The sequence below is a fragment of the Eschrichtius robustus genome, chromosome 6, assembly GCF_028021215.1.
Source record: "Eschrichtius robustus isolate mEscRob2 chromosome 6, mEscRob2.pri, whole genome shotgun sequence".
NCBI classification, from domain to species: Eukaryota; Metazoa; Chordata; class Mammalia; order Artiodactyla; family Eschrichtiidae; genus Eschrichtius; species Eschrichtius robustus.
Window position 1 is genome coordinate 111598438 of NC_090829.1, and position 12133 is coordinate 111610570.

At 36.1% G+C, this 12133-nt stretch overlaps 1 pseudogene; it reads right to left on the bottom strand.

The window, feature by feature from the left end:
• Nucleotides 1–5915: 5915 nt before the first annotated feature.
• Nucleotides 5916–6860, bottom strand: LOC137766511 (small ribosomal subunit protein uS5 pseudogene; annotated as a pseudogene).
• Between the last annotated feature and the right edge of the window lie 5273 nt (nt 6861–12133).

Sequence of the window (12133 nt, forward strand, 5' to 3'; positions counted from 1 at the left end):
CCATCTGTTCATGTTCTCTTCTTTCTGAAATGAAAAGTATTTAGGTTTCCAAAAGATATACAGATGTTGACAGCCTTTGGGAAACCTAAGCTTTTGTTTTCTCAACAATTCTCAGACACCTATTAATTGGATTTTGAAACAGACATGGGAGAGCATGAGTTTACTTTATGGTCAGTATTGGCACCTTAGTAGTGGATGTAATAAATGTCATACAAATGTTTTATTCATTATGATGTGCTCATTGTTTTAATGAACAGAAATAAGAAAGCAAGTAAAAACCATGTTCCATAACAAAATGCTACTTCAAATAATGAAGTTCATAATAGTTCATTATGAGCTTGCTAGCCCTAGTAGGTTACAAATTTGCATACGGAATTCATAATTTTTTTCAACTTGGAACAATAGTATTTTAATAAAGGCCATGGGTAATGGGGGGGGGGGGAATTAAGTGGCAGTATAAGGCTTTTATCTAGGTAAATAGACAACAATTAGTTTGTTTTTAAGATTGATGTCCCTGAATTTCATTTCACTTTACTAGTGAACTTGGTACATATTGGTAACTCAAGAAAATTATCAAAAGTTAATATTATATTCTGTGTCACTTCATAATGAATTTCCATCAGAGTGGATAATATGTGCACAAAAGTAGATGAGGAATACCATCAGAAATTCAATACATTAATGAGAATAAGCCTATTAATAAGTCCCAAATAGTTCTCCCTTCATTTGTATACTGTCATACTTATCACCATGCTACCTGCTCCAAATAAGTTTATACAGTGATATTCAGTGATCTTATATACTATATGAGACAAGTTATCCAATAATAACATTTATTTGCAAAGAGGTATCTCTAAAGATTCATTCTGATCATTAAACTTTCAAAAAATATTGCATTTTAAGGATTAGTTATTTCACAAGTAATGACAATAGAAGACATGGTCCTGCCTTGGATACATTTTTATATTGGTGGAGAAAACAGATAAATGCAAATTAATTCATTTTAGTGTTTTTATATAAGACACAATCAAATGTTATTTATTTATATCACTGTTAAATTTCTAGAGTGATTCAGATAATCGGACCCAAATGAAGTAAGCAGGGAAGTTTCACGTAATGGTGATTCTTAACTAAATTTGGTTGTAGAGGGAGAACACACTATGTTCACTGCTTCCAAATCCCTAGGTAACAAACTTAACTCATTTTTTAATAAGACTGTATTTATTAAGCATCATCTATGAAACATATCTTTTTCTATACACTAGTTAATCATATCAGTAAGGAGGAATTCTGGTTTCTGGTCCAGCATGTAAGAAGCTTGGAAGCCACCACTCAATCCTAACAATAACTAAAATGCCAAACAAACTGACAAAGCAACATCTCTTCTTAGATTCCTAAGAGGAGTGAGGTCACATGGCAAAATGTTGCCCCCAAAATTGGAGAGACCAATAGGTGAATACTGAAAATGGCAACTTATAAGAGCAGAAACCTACGAGAAAAAATTTCTGCAGGAACCATCGCCAGGTACATCAGGTCTGGCTACCAAGACAAAATTCAAGACATATTAAAAGGCAAAGACACAGTTTGAAGAGACAGAGAAAGCATCAGAACAAGACTCAGATATGAAACGGATATTGGGATTATCAGACTAGAAATTTAAAGCAACTATGATTTACTTAGGGCCCTTATGGATAAAGTAGACAGCATGCAATAACTGATGATCAATGTAAGCAGAGAAATAGGAATTCTAAGAAAGAAATGAAAAGAAATTCTAGGATTAAAAACACCGTAACAGAATTTTTAAAATGCTTTTTATGGGCTTATTAGTAGACTGCACATAGCTGAAAAAATAAGCTCTAACCTTAAATATATCTCAATAAAAAATGTAAAAATGAAAAAAGAAAAAAGACTAAAAAATCAGAATATCCAAGAATTGTGGGACAACTACTAAAGGTGTAATATATGCATAATGGGAATATCAGGAGAAGAAAGATAGGAACAGAAAATAATTTGAAACAATAATCACTGAGAATTTCCCCAAATTAATGTCAGACACCACACCACAGATCCAGGAAGCTCAGAGAACAGAAAGCAGGATGGAAGGGAAAGGGAGGGGAGGGGAGGGAAGGGGAGGGGAAGGGAGGAAAGGAAAGGAAGAAAGAAAGAAAGAAAGAAAGAAAGAAAGAAAGAAAGAAAGAAAGAAAGAAAGAAAGGAGAGAAGCAAAGAGAGAAAGAAAGAAAGAAAGAAAGAAAAAAAGAAAGAAAGAAAGAAAGAGAAAGAAAGAGAAAGAGAGAAAGAAAGAAAGAGAGAGAAAGAGAGAAAGAGAGAGAAAGAAAGAAAGAGGGAGAAAGAAAGAAAGAAAGAGAGAAAGAAAAAGAGAGAAAGAAAGAAAGAAAGAGAGAAAGAAAGAAAGAAAGAGAGAAAGAAAAGGAAGGAAGGAAAGGAAAGAAGGAAGGAAGAAAGAAAGAGAGAAGGAAGGAAAGGTAGGAAAGAAGGAAGGAAGGAAGAAAGAGAAAAAGAAAGAAAGAGAGAAAGAAAGAAAGAAAGAGAAAGAAAGAGAAAGAAAGAAAGAAAGAAAAGAAGGAAGGAAGAAAGAAAGAGAGAAAGAAAGAGAAAGAGAAAGACAGAAAGAGAGAGAGAAAGAAATAAAGAAAGGAAGAAAGCAAGAAAGCAAGAAAGAGAAAGAAAGAGAGAAAAAGAAAGAAAGAAAGAAAGAAAGAAAGAAAGAAAGAAAGAAAGAAAGAAAGAAAAAAGAGAAAGAAAGAAAGAAAGAAAGAACGGAAGGAAGGAAGAAAGAAGGAGGAAGAAGGAAGGAAGGAAGGAAGGAAGAAACCCTACATATAGGCATATCATTTTTTTTAAATCTCACAATTTTATTTGTCAGTTATATCTCAGTACAGTTGGATTTTTTTTTAAGTCAGGCTCCAGGGTCAACAGGAAATGTTCATTTGTCATATACCCACACACATATACCTATATGCACACATATATATATACATATGCATATATATATATACATATGCATTTGCATATGTATATATACATATGCATTTAAATGAAATCATATAAAATACTCAGTTAAAACAATAAAAGGCCAAAAAAAAAGTAAAAGACAAAGATAGGAAAAAAGAATAAGGGCAACAAATGGAAAAAGGTAACAAATATGATAGACATTAATCTACCTACATCAATTGATCATCAGTGGTCTAAATGCACCAATTAAAAGACATAAATTGTCACAGTGGATCAAAAAAAAAGACCTAGCTGTATGTTTTCTACAGGAACCTACTTTAAATATATAGACACATACAAATAAAAAGTAAATGGATGGAAAAAAATAAACTATGCTAACACTAATCAAAAGAAAGTGAAAGTAGCTATTTTCATTACAGGCAGAGTAGACTTCAAAACAAGGACAGTTATGTGAGATACAGAAGGGCATTACATAATTATAGAGGGATTAATTCTCCAAAAAGATATAAAAATCCTTGTGTATGTGTCCAACAATAAAGCCTCAAACTATGTGGGGCAAAAACTAGTAGAATTGCAAAAAGAAATAGGTGAATCCACTATCACGGCTGGAGTTTTCAATGCCTCTCCCTCATAAATGGACAGATCTAGCAGGCAAAAATTCAGTCAGGACATAGTTGAACTCAAAACACCATCAATCTACTGGATATAATGGACATCTGTAGATTATTTTGTCCAAGAAGAGCAGAATACAAACTCTTCTCAAGCTCACATGGAACACTCACCAAGATAGACCATATTCTTATCCATAAAGCACACCTTAACAGATTTAAAAGAATAGAAGTCATACAATATCTGTTCTAGGAACAAAATGGAATTAAACTAGAAATCAATAACAGAAAAATAATGGGAAAATCTCCAAATATGTAAAGATTAAACAACATAATTTAAAGTAACACATGGGTCAAAGAAGAAATAAAGAGAAATTTTAAAATATTTTAAGCTAAAGGAAAATGAAAACACAACTTATAATTTGTGGGATGCAGTGAAAGCACTGCATAGAGAGACATTCACAGCATTGAATGCATACATCAGAAAAGAAGAAAGATCTAAAATCAATAATCTAAGCATCTACCCTAAAAACTAGAAAAAGAAGAGCAAATTAAATCCAAAGAGAGCATAAGAAAAGAAATAATTTTAAAAATTGATTTATGCTCTAATGAAACTAAAAACAGAAAATCAGTTGAGAAAAATCAATGAAAGCAAAAGCTGGTTCTATGAAAAGATCAATAAAATCAATGAACCCCTACCTAGGCTAAATAATAAAAGAAAGAGGACACGAGTTACTAATATCAGAAATGAAAGAAGGTAACATCACTACGGATCCCATGAACAGGGAAAAAATAATAAATATATACTATGAACAACTCTATGTCCACGGATTTCATAACCTAGATGAAATGGACCAATTCCTTGAAAGATACAATCTGCAAAACTTACAAAAGAATAAATAGACAATCTGAATAGGTCTATATCTATTGATCAAATTAATTCAACAATTAAGAATCTTCCAAAACAAAAACACACCAGATTCAAATGGGTTCACTGGTGAATTCTACGAAATATTTAAAGAAAAAAATTATGTCAATTCTCTCAATCTCTTTCAGACCACAGAATCAGATATTACTTCCTCATTCATTCTATGAGGCCAGAATTACCCTAATACCAAAACCAAACAGATTATATAAAAAAAAAAAAAAAAAAAAAAAAAACTATAGACCAGTATCTCTCATGAACATAGATGTAGAAATCTTCAGTAAAATGTTAGAAAATTGAATCCAACAATGTATAAAAAGAATTATACACCATGATCAAGTGAGATTTACCCCTGGTATGCAAGGCAAATTCAACATTTAAAAGACCAATTAATGTAATGCATCACAACAGACTAAAGAAGAAAAATTACATGATTGTATCAGTAGACACAGAAAAAGCATTTGGCAAAATCCAATACCTATTCATGATAACAACTCTTGGTAAACTAGGAATAGAGGGAAACTTCTTCCACATGATGAAGAATATATAGAAAAACCTACAGCTGACATCACACTTAACTGTTTAGAAACTAAAAGCTTTCCCACTAAGATCAGAAACAGGGCAAGGATGTCCCGTTTTACTGCCACTTTTCAACATCATACTGGAAGTACTGGTGAATTCAGTAAGACAAGAAAATGAAAAGTAAACAGATTGGGAAGGAAGAAATAAAACTGTCTTTGCTTGCAGATGACATTATCATCTATGTAGAGAGTCCAAAACAATTTATTTTTAAAACTCTGGAACTAGTAAATGATTCCAGAAATGTTGCAGGATGCAAGGCTAATAAACATCAGTTACTTTCCTATATATCAGCAATGAAAGGTTAATTTGAAATTAAAAACACAATACTGTTTACATTAGCACCCTCAGAAAGGTATAAATCTAACAAAATATATATATGTGGTTAATATAAAACTGCAAAACTCTGATGAAGGAACTCAAATAAGAACAATAAACAGATATTTTATGTTCATGAATAGGAAGACTCAAAATTGTCAAGGCATAAGTTCTTAACTTGATCTATAAATTCAATGCAATTCCATTCAAAATCCCAGTGAGTTATTTTGTGGGTATCAACAAACTAACTGTAAAGCTTATAGGGAGAAATAAAATATTTAGAATAGCCAATGCAATACTGAAGGAGAAGAACAAAGTTGAATAACTGACACTTCCCAAATTTCAGACTTACTATAAAGCAACAGTAATGAAAGCAGTGTAGTATTGATGGAAGAATAAACAAATAGATCCATGAACAGGATAGAGAGCCCAGAAATAGACCCACATATAGTCAATTGATATTTGACAAAGGAGCAAAGACAATACAATGGAACAAAGATAGTCTTTTTTTTTTTTTTTTTTTTTTAGCTTCAATCACTTTATTTTTCTTATAGAAAACTATGTGGTGGCTACAGCTGGAGCCTGGGTCCTCTGCACGGAAACTCTGGTGTGGGTCTTCACAAGATGGTCAGTGAATTCCTGATATGGAGACTTGGTGAACACCGTCTCTTTCCAGAGATCAGGAGTGAGATAACTGTAGGTCTTGGAAATGGTATCAAAAGTGGCCTTGGCGAAGTTGCCCAGCGTTGCAGTGCTGCCCCTGGCAGAGGTGTAGCAGTCGTCAATTCCAGCCATCATCAGTAGCTTCTTGGGCACAGGGGCTGAGACGATGCCAGTGCCCCTGGGGGAAGGGATGAGGCGCACCAGCACAGAGCCACAGCGGCCAGCCACCTTGCAAGGGACGGTATGGGGCTTGCCAATCTTGTTCCCCCAGTAGCCTCGTCGCACGGGGACGATGGAGAGCTTGGCCAGAATGATGGCCCCACGGATGGCAGTGGCTACCTCCTTAGAGCACTACACACCCAAACCAACATGTCCGTTGTAATCCCCGATGGCGACAAACGCCTTGAACCTGGTCCGCTGGCCAGCACGGGTCTGCTTTTGCACAGGCATAATCTTCAAAACCTCGTCCTTGAGAGATGCCCCCAAGAAAAAGTCAATGATCTCAGATTCCCTGATGGGCAAAGAAAAGAGATAGATCTCCTCCAGGGACTTGATCTTCATGTCCTTGACCAAGCGGCCCAGCTTGGTGACGGGGAGCCACTCCTTGTCCTCGGCCTTGCCTCCGCGAGCTCCGCGGCCTCGGCCCCGGCCCCGACCACGACCCCGGCCCCGGCCCCGGACGCCGCTGCCGAAGCCTCCGCGGAAGCCACCACGGCCTCCCATGCCAGGGCCCCCGGGGCCTCCAGGGCCTCCGGGCCCTCCCGCAGCACCGGCGTCATCCACCATTTGGTGTTTTTAGGGGAAAAAAAAGCCAAAGATAGTCTTTTAAACAAATAGTACTGGAACAACTGGACATCCACGTGCAAAAAAAAAAAGAAGAATCTAGCCACAGACCTTACATCCTTCATAAAAATTAATTCAAAATGAATCGCAGAACTAAAATGTAAAAACCAAAACTATAAAACTCCTAAAAGATAAACTCCTGAAATCTGAATGACTTTGGGTATGGTGATGGCTTTTTAGATACCAACATCAAAGTCAAAATATATGAAAGAAAGAATTGATAAGCTGGATTTCTTTAAAATTAGAAATATCTTCTCTGTGAGAGACATTGTCAAGAGAATGAAAAGATAACCCACAGTTTGGGAGAAAATATTTGCAAAAGACACATCTGATAAAACATTGTTATCCAAAATATATAAAGAACTCTTTAAACTCAACAATAACAAACAATCTGATTGAAAAATGGGCCAAGACCTTAATAGACACCTCACAAAAGAAGATATACAGTTGGCAAATAATCATATGGAAAGATACTCAATATCATATGTCATCAGGGAAATGCAAATTGAAACAACAAAATTCTACTGCAGACCCATTAGAATGGCCCAACAACACTGACAACACCAAATGCTGATGAGGACGTGGAGCGGCAGAAACTCTCATTCATTCCTGGTGGGAATATCAAATGGTACAGCCACTTTGAAAGGCAGTTTGGCAGTTTTTTTATGAAACTAAATATACTCTTATTATATGATCCAGCAATCACACTATATGATATCTACCCAAGACAGGTGAAATCTTACGTCCAACCTGCACATGGATGTTTACAGCAGCTTTATTCATAATTGCCAAAACTTGGAAGCAATCAAGAAATCCTTCAGTAAGTGAGTGAATCAACAAACTGTGGTACTTCTAAACAATGGAATATTATTCAGTGTTAAAAAGAAATGATCCATCAAGCCACAGAAAGACATGGAGGAAACTTAAATGCATATTACTCAGTAAAAGAAGCCAATCTGAAAAATCTGCATACTGTATAAGTACAATTATATGACATTCTATAAAAGGCAAACCTATGGGGCTTCCCTGATGGCGCAGTGGTTGAGAATCTGCCTGCCAATGCAGGGGACACGGGTTCGAGCCCTGGTCTGGGAAGATCCCACATGCCGCGGAGCAACTAGGCCCGTGAGCCACAACTACTGAGCCTGCGCGTCTGGAGCCTGTGCTCCGCAAAAAGAGAGGCCGCGATAGTGAGAGGCCCGCACACCGTGATGAAGAGTGGCCCCCGCTCGCCGCAACTAGAGAAAAGCCCTTGCACAGAAATGAAGACCCAACACAGCCAAAAATAAATAAATTAATTAATTAAAAAAAAAAAAGTATCCCTTTCCTGTTATTGAAAAAAAACACAGGTTTTGAAATATATTCTTGCTGAAATGCAGAGTTGATTTAGTATGCATGTGAGTTTCAATGTGACATCCTGATACTTGGGTGAGAAAAAAATATTCTAAGCCTGTTGCTCATAAATGTAAATATCTCACTGCTACTGCAGTGGTGTGTAATACTTTTCCTACCACCACTCATATTCAGAAGGAGTTAGGGCTTCCCTGGTGGCGCAGTGGTTGAGAATCTGCCTGCCAATGCAGGGGACACGGGTTCGAGCCCTGGTCTGGGAAGATCCCACATGCCACGGAGCAACTGGGCCCGTGAGCCACAATTACTGAGCCTGCGCGTCTGGAGCCTGTGCTCCGCAACAAGAGAGGCCGCGATGGTGAGAGGCCCGCGCACCGCGATGAAGAGTGGTCCCCACTTGCCGCAACTAGAGAAAGCCCTCACACAGAAACGAAGACTCAACACAGTCATAAATAAATAAATAAAAAAAGAACGTGAATTTCTAAAAAAAAAAAAAGAAGGAGTTAGTTGACCTAAGCCCACAACGTCAAAATGCATTTTGTTTTATCATCAGCATGAACTTGGCATTTCATCCTTGAAAGACATAATGTGTTGTTTGCGAGGAGTCAAGAAAGAATAATCAGTTACTGCTGATCATGTTTCCTATTTAATCACATGTTGAAGAGAACCTTGATTGCTGCTTTTGAGCTTCACACACTAGGGAACAAGACCTTGGCAGAAGCTGGAAGCATAGCATGAAAGTCTACCAAGCCTATTCTGGCTTATTTTAATGCATTTATTTGTAATTCATATATCATTACAAAATAAACAAATCAGGAAAAGTTCTAGACAAAAGAACACAGCAAGTGTTCACTGGATTGTCCCAGGCAAACCAGGATGTGTGGTTCTGACCATAAAACACTTTATGACAGTACTTTTGGCAAGCGCAAGACTCAGAAAGAAAGTTACATGGTATACCTAGGGTAGGCTGACTACTAGAAACAGTTACATGGTATACCTAGGGTAGGCTGGCTACTACTACTACTATACCTAGGGTTCCAGACTTGTCGTAAAATCCTGGAGACTATGCTCTGCATGGAGGCAGGGAGTCTATTTATTTGACGGCTATCTCACTCTAAAAATGACTTGTGACAGCTTAAAGAAAAACACATTTTATGTATAATTAGAAAAGTGTACAATATAAATAATCAATTTTTCCAACAAAATACAAAGTGCTCTGGATGAGGTAAGAAAACTGGAGGGTCTTTTCTTTCTCTGAAAGTCTTTATAAAGTTTGGTTGGTGACTATTTAGAATATTTCTGCACAGGCAACTTCTTTTTTTTTTTTTTAACATCTTTATTGGAGTAAAATTGCTTTACAATGTTGTGTTAGTTTCTGCTGTATAACAAAGTGAATCAGCTATATGTATATATATATCCCCACATCCCCTCCTCTTGCACCTCCCTCCCACCCTCCCTATCCCACCCCTCTAGGTAGTCACAAAGGGCACAGGCAACTTCTTAATTCAGCTGTATTACTGCATGTATAAGTTTCTAAAAAATAGAATCTGTAGTCAATTTTAAGTGTCACATCTTGGCCTAGTTTTGTCTAATAGGAATCCATCATACCTCATGCATTGCTTAAATTAAGAAAGATGACTTTTCAACATGTACATGCCTTTTATTTCTTTATTCACTCACATCTTGCCTTGCTCCATAACGTATCTGAGGCAACCATATGCACGTTCATAATTTTTATAGTACTAGTATATTATCAGGTTGGTGGAGCAGATTGGACAGCACTAAAATCATGCCTATTTCTTTAATTTCTTATGCAAGTAGAATAACAGAGATAATACTTACTCATTCAGAATTGGAATTGAGATTGGAAGACAAATTATGGAATTTGGCCCATTTAACAGCACCTTCATTTCTTTATTGTATATATACTATATCTTAATATCATAGACTTTAAAATATATTCAATTTTATCAGTTCTCTAAAATCATACCCAAACTGTTTTTTTTTTAATGTAATCATCAGAAAACTGAATTGGTGAACCAGGGTAAACATAGATTTAGTAATTTAGACTAATTCTTGACCCATTAAAAAATGAAGTAGAACCCACATCAGCTTTAGGTTAATCGTCTCTTTAAGTCTCATAAGAGAACCAGTCTTTTTACATAACTGGATTGTTATAGGCTGAACTGTGTCCCTCCAAAAAGGGATGTTCAAATCCTAACTTCCAGTACCTTAGAAGGTGACCTTATTTGGAAATAGGATTATTGCAAATGTAATTAGTTAAGATGAAGTCACATAGGAGTAAGGTAGGCCCTTAACCCAATATGACTAGTGTCCTTGAAAGAAGAGACAGATGCGTAGACAGAAGATGGCCATGTAAAGACAAATGCAGAGATTAGAATTATCTAAGGCCAAGGAATGCCTGGACTACTAGGAGCTGGAAGAGGCAAGGTAGGCCCCTTCCCTAGAGGTTTCCAGGGGAGCATGGCCCTGCTAATACCTTGATTCCTGTACTATGAGAGAACACACTTCTGTTGTTTTAAACCACCGTGTGGTACTTTGTTATAGCTATATAGGGTTAAAGAATTTTGAAAATGAAAATAAGCTATTTATAAATGACAAATATATTTTTAATTTAATTTTAAATGACAATTTTTATATGTCTTTCACTTTTATTTTCATTAAGAATTTGTAATCTCAAAACCTTTTCATTCTTGACATTTCAAGATGGTGATAGAATTACATCTTCAAGGAGGGAAGTTATTTACTATGTTTAACTGAATTTATCTCATGCTTTCATAGACTGTTTTTCCTTCATCAATTTATCTATTTTTCAACAATTTCATGCAACCACAGATGCCCCACCTGTATTAGAGATTATCTCCTGTGTCCAGTGTATTGCATAACTTCTATTTCTAAATATTCTTTGCTTTCTAATAATTACATAGAAGAGAACACAAACAATTTTAAGACATTTCACTATTGAAAAAACTTCTAAAATTTATGTTCCTCATTTTGTGGAGGTTTTGTATTTATGTATGCACAAATATTAACAGAAATATATATTCATGTATAAATGGTCAATCATATAATCACTTAACTTTAGATTGATCAAATTTCTATTATTAAAAACTTAAAATTGTGTTATATATTTGAATTTACCTTTGAAGTAATCTTTGGATTAAAATTTACACATTTGCCCAAGATCTAAGGGAGCGCCATTCAATGATTATTTCTTTCATTTAACTGTATGAGCATGAAGCCTTTGGGGGTGGGGGTGGGGCATGTGTGAGTGTCCGGAATCCTGGCTGTAATTTAAGAAACTAACAGCAGAGCTGTTGAAATGCACCTGAGCCACATGTGTGGGCTTGGACAGGAAACTTCTTTTAAACAATTACAGAATTAATTTCTAACCAAACAATAGACATCTGGCCACTGTGAATGGAAGTTTCAAGGAGTTACAGAAATGAAGAAATTATCAGTATTGGATCTTGTATCTGGTTATAGACTCTTCTCAATGTTATGTGGAAAAGTAGTACCTGAAGCATGTGGAAAAAACATGAACACCTTCATTTATGATTGTCCTAAAAATTATTCCAAATTTAGGTCATTTTTTCTATCCCTTCAAAGCAATGACAGAAGAATGATCTCTAGAGCTTTTCTGATGAGCACAGCATATTCTTTGCTAAGAACTGTCACCTTCTGTGGTAGGCAGAATAATGCACCCCACCCCTGGGTCCCACACACAAGATGATCACCAGGAGCCTGTGCATATGTTACCTTATACGGCAAAAGAACTTTGCAGATGTGATTCAGTTAGAGACTTGAGATAGGGTGATTTTCCTGAATTATCCAGACGTATCTTTAAACTGA